Raw genomic sequence first — 5893 nt, forward strand, 5'->3', positions numbered from 1 at the left:
CCTCTTTTTATCACTTCCAGTCATTCTTTTTGGCCATGTCCTTACTTCCATGAAACGATCAATTTCTTCTTCAGTGACAAGGAACTAGATCTCAGGGGAAATTTTTTAACTTCATGATTTTCTTGCATACTCAGATTTGGTGGGTTAATGCAGCTTCTCTATGAATAATTTCTAAAGTTGTATTTGTTAAAATGTTCTCTTCATGTTCTTTATTTCTACAAAGAAAAAGTAAGTAGCATGTTCATTTCTTCTATTGGTAGGACTTGTTAACTCTTAGAATTGATATATACAACTTTATCATCTTTCAAAGTTTTAGAGATTATAAAATTGGAGCTGAGAAAAAAATACTTTCTTTAAGAAATCATGAAATAATGCTTTAGGTTGAATTTCTCATCATTTTTTAGATGATTCTCTTTCACACAAATTGTTGTTCAGGAAGGATGATTGAATCTAGAAAGGGAAGAGGGAGGTGAATCATTTTTTCCATCCCTACACAGAGCAAATAAGTCACCGAATTTAGCATCTTGATTTGGTTTTCTCAAAGCATTGACTTTCTTGGTGTTTTTTTTTTTATATTTACATTTGAAAATAAAATTAAATAATCAATTACATTAACGAACATGTCCACTTCATCTATTATGTTATTTAGAAGGAATCGAAAATATTCCCATTTTTGTCATACTTAATTATTTTATATTTCTTCAATATGTAGATAATTACAAATAAAGGTTACTAAAATTAAATTTTAAACAAATTTCTATATTTAAAATGTGTTACATAATGTAAGAGGATACCCACGGGTGAGAGAATAATACATTGGTGAGTCAGAAATCTGAAGGTCAACCTTTTCCTTTTCTTTTTCTTTTTCTTTAAATAACCTAAGACAAATGGTTTTAGCCTCTATTTAGCTTGTGTTTAATGTGGTCATTTGATTTGTCTTTCACCAGATGTACTCATTTCATAACTTACTAAAATAATGTCAATAAGTTGGCATAGAAAGGACAGGAAACTTGAGTGAAGATTACCAGAAAGAGATGGAGATACAGGAAGTTTTTCATTAAGGACATTTATCAACCAGTTTGTAGTCAGAAAAGACTGTCTCTAAGTTAGTGTTTCTCAAAGTGTAATTGTTGGGCCATCTCTACTCAGGGGCTTAATAAAAAAGCAAACATAAGGATCCAGTTGCTGCTGCTGCTGATTTTTATGGAAATGCTATCTGCTTTGCAATAGGAGAAACATTCCTCTGAAGTCCTTTAAGAAGTCGATGGAAGACCCTCGCTACACTACAGCTAGTAGTTGTCTGAAATAGGCAAAGCAGTTGCAGCCTCTCCCGTCCTGCAGCTATTCTCCACGGAGGAGAAACTTAACCTAATAGAAAACAAGATCCTCCTCTTAGATCATTGTCACCTTCAGTAAAGGTTGAGTGAGCTTTTCCTGCAGATACAACCAACTCATCCTGATACGGCTTTCTAATCCTCCACAGTTCCTCTGAAGCCTGAAACGTCTTGAGCAGATTGGCATTCTTTTAACTCATTGGGGTTAAATGGATACAGGAAACCATTAAAATAAATATATCTTGTTGTAGGCAAACATTTGTTGTTAAATCATTTTGTCAAAGTGTGAATTAGGTTGTGTGACATGCAGAAAAACAAGCTTTCATGTTGATAGAATGGTTGGGGAAAAGATCTGGAAGGCAATAAAAAATAGGTGATTAACTCAGCAGGCATGATAGAGTGAAAATGGCCATGAGAAGGAGATATATATTCAACTCTGCACCTCTATGTTATAGAAAAAAATACATTCATTCTTTTGGACCCCTCATTTCCCAACTTATACTATAGGGATTTTCTTAATCAGTATAAGTGTTGTAGCAGCAATCTTGTTCTGTCACAATGTAGGTCTCAATGAAAAATGTTTTCTTTTCTTTCTTAGATTTTGGGAATGTTTTATTTTTAACGAAGACAAATGATTCAGAAAGTTGAGGATATATAATCACACTTTTAAATCTCATATTGCTCACAATATGCTAAGTATCTGCAACATGGAAAGCTACAGATAGGGAAGATGTGACTAAACTGTAAATATGACCTTTCCCCTTACATCAGCATCAGGACCTGGCCTTTGTGTATCATCATCCAGCAGAATAGTCAATTCCAGGCAGAAAGCCATGTCTTGGGATTTTTGTAAGGCCACTCCTTACCAATTTTCTTGCTTTTGCTCCACTTAAACTTTTGATTCCTTGACTTTAAAATCATGTCAGGGTGTCTGATTGGACTGTTTTTCCTGTACTCAGATCAACCAAATTCCTTGCCCCTCTGCTCATTTTTATTAACTACACTCTCATCTCCTAAGTGTGTACTTTGCTCCTCAAATTAGAAGGGGTACTAGTATCAAGTGTAATACCTTGCAAATCAAATGTTCTAAAATTCTATTAATAAATTGAATTTTTAGTATTGACTACAATGGATTTTTTTATGGAATTTTAAAGCTTGATATATTTGTTTATGAGCTATTATTAACAAGGGTGATTTTATGAAGATATGGTTTGGGCTGTAGGTTAGGTTAGGGTGACTTCCAGCTTTTCCCCTTGCTCCCAGCCAAATGCAGTAGTTAAAATGTGTTTCCACTTGAGGTCATTAAATACATCTTAAAAAAAAAAAAGCTTCAGCTGCCTGTGAATATAATCTACAAAAATGTCCCAAATGTATTTAAGGGTGGTTTCTAATGTTCTTATATGTGGTTAGGCCATAATTTAAAATATATATTGTGGTCAACTATTGGCCAACTTAGGCATAAACGAAAAAGACATAGTGCTATGAAAGCTTATAATAGGGGATATTGTTCTAGTTTAAGAGTTACTCTAGACTTCCTGAAAAAGTGTTGGCTGAGTGAAATCTTAAATGTGAGTCAGCTCAGATATGGAGCTTTCCAAAACTGAGCACATACAATGGTCCTGAGGTGTATAAAGAACATGATACATGCTAATTTACCTGAAAGAAGTTGGACAGGGGAGTAATAACTGGGTGTTAATTATGGAGAGGCTGGAAAGAAGAATCATTATGTGAAGACTTGCAAGCTTTATTATGGATTTTGGTCATAAGAGCAAGGGAAATCACAAAAAGGTTTTAAACAGAAAAATGACATTGTAATACTTCTATATTAAAACTACTCTGTGATGCTGAAAGAGGATTGATTGGTAAGAAAAGTAGACGATAGAATATCAGGTGGTTAGTGTTTGGGGGTTGAACTACAAGAAGGGGACATCTAGGATGTTGAAGAGAGTAGTCTTTAGGCAAATGCAGGGAGTAGTGTGGAGAGTCATGCTTTGGTTGGAAAGAAGCTAAATTTTAGAATATTAATAATAAAATATGCCTTGATCATTTACATTGGGGTAATGAAAGGGAGAGGAAGATTTTGATGATAACACTCAAGTTTTGACTTCGGACTTGCTCATCTGATTGATGGTGAACATCTTTGTGACAGGCAAGGGCTTTAACTCTGTATACATGTAAAGATTGATAGATACATGGTAGGTGTGTAGACAGATGGATAGATAAATTTTACATTTTATATACTATTACTCCAAACATATATGAACTTGTTTAGGCAGACTTTGGGCAGCCTAGGTTGAAGGATCTTCTTTCTGGTCATAGGGAGCTAACATTTTTGTCAGCAAATCACAAAAGATATAAAAATTGCAAGAGGGACTTTACCTAACAATTGCAACCAGTGTAACCTGGCTTATTGTACCCTCAATGAATCCCCAACGATAAAAAAAAAAAGATAGTATGGTCTGGGCGGCTCCTGTGGCTCAAAGGAGTAGGGCGCCAGACCCATATACCAGAGGTGGCACGTTCAAACCCGGTCCTGGCCAAAAACAAGCAAACAAACAAAAAACTACAAAAAAAAAATGCTAGTATTGTCAAATAACATTTTCTTGCCCATTGTGGTTCTTTTTAGCAACAACGTATATGACTAGCTGTTTCTTTAGCTCACCCATCTCAAAATACATTCAAAGTCCAAACCAATATTTGCATTTGTCAGTGAGGTGGTATAAGGAAACAATTAGCATGTAGATTGTAGGAAAGAACTTATTGATCTACAAATCTTCGTTTTGTTTTTAGGGCCTTATATAATTTATGAATTTCTTTGTATGACAATTTTCTATGAAAATAAAAACATGTAGAACCTACCTGTACAGTTGCGAGAATTAAATGAATGAATACATGCAAAGTCCTTAGGAAAATATCTGCATTAGACCTACTGACCTTATCTGCTCGGTAGTGCGGTTACTGTGTTAAGAGTGTCTTACAAACAATGCGAGGAAAAGTCTGGACTAAAAGTAGTTGCTGGAGGAATTCATGTGGAGGTCAGAGTGGAAGCAGGTGTGCGCGGGTCCAACAGAAGGAAACATGGCTGCCAAAGTGTTGGAGTCCCGCGGCAAGTTCGGCCTGGCCTTAGCCGTTGCAGGAGGCGTGGTGAACTCTGCTTGGTATAATGTGGATGGTGGACACAGAGCTGCCATCTTTGATCGATTCTGTGGAGCACAGGACATTGTGGCAGGGGAAAGGACTCACTTTCTCATCCCATGAGTATAGAAACCAATTATCTTTGACTGCCACTCTCGACCACATAACGTGCTAGTCATCACTGGTAGCAAAGATTGACAGAACATCAACATCTCGCTGGCATCCTCTTCCGTCCCGTGGCGGGCCAGCTTCCTCGAATCTTCACCAGCATTGGAGAGGACCAGGATGAGCGTATGCTGCCATCTCTTGCTACAGAGATCCTCAGGTCGGTGGTGGCTCACTTTGCTGCTGAGAACTAATCACCCAGAGAGAACTGGGTCTCCAGGCAGGTGGGCTATTACCTTACAGACTGAGCAGCAACCTTGGGCTTATCCCAGGTGATGTTTCCTTGACGCACCTGACCTTCGGGAAGGAGTTCACAGAAGCGTGGAAGCCAAACAGCTGGCTCAGCAGGAAGCAGAAAGGGCCAGATTTGTGGTGGAAAAGGCTGAGCAGAAGAAAAAGGCAGCCATCGTCTCTGCCCAGGGCGACTCCAAGGCAGCAGAGCTGATTGAGCTCACTGGCCCTGGCGGGTGATGGCCTGATGGAGCTCGTCAGGCTGGAGCCTGCAGAGGACATTGCACTCCAGCTGTCACACTCTCAGAACATCACCTACCTGCCAGCTGCCCCAGAGAGGGCCTGCCCTGCCTGTACTCCTCAGGCCGACTGGGCCACAGCCCTCATGATGATTAACACCACCTCCTTTCTGCCCCAGCCCAGAAATCACCAGGAAATCTCATGATTGGTTTAAAGTGAAGGAAATAAAAGTAAAATCACTTGAAATCTCTAATTATCAAATGAAGCTCTTTCATTCTCACACCCATCTACTTTTTAAACTACCTCCCTACCAAAAAATTGCCAAGTGCCTACACAGACTAGCCTTGGGTCCCAGTTCCAGGCCTACGGGAGCTCCATTCTAGGCACTGGCAGGTAGCAGAACAGAGGTAGGCCAAGGCCTGTGTGGACCAGGGAGCCCAGGTGTCAGCCTGGGCAGATGTGCAGTCTCCGTGCTATCTGTCGAAGGTTTGAGGATGTGGCACACAGCTCCACTGAGAGTATAGCCTCAGTGTTTCTGGGGTTCCTGCACCCACACAGCTGAAGAAAGGTGCTGGGGAATGTCAGAGAGGAAGCAGGTGTGTTCAAACAGGGTATGGATTGAAGAATCTGCCCCCGTTGAGGTGGGTGGGTCTGATTGAGCTGCCCCCCAGGGTCCCAAAACTGGGATGGACTTGGATAGGGAGAGAGGAGGCCTGGACTGAGATGTGAGTCTGTCGAAGACTTCCTCTCCACGCCGACCTTGGTTCCACTCAAATACCCAACGGAAT

At 39.6% G+C, this 5893-nt stretch overlaps 1 pseudogene; it reads left to right on the forward strand.

Moving 5' to 3' along the window:
- The first annotated feature begins 4412 nt into the window (after positions 1-4412).
- On the forward strand, positions 4413-5310 carry LOC128580894 (prohibitin 1-like; annotated as a pseudogene).
- Positions 5311-5893: the final 583 nt, after the last annotated feature.

The sequence above is a fragment of the Nycticebus coucang genome, chromosome 3, assembly GCF_027406575.1.
Source record: "Nycticebus coucang isolate mNycCou1 chromosome 3, mNycCou1.pri, whole genome shotgun sequence".
NCBI lineage: Eukaryota > Metazoa > Chordata > Mammalia > Primates > Lorisidae > Nycticebus > Nycticebus coucang.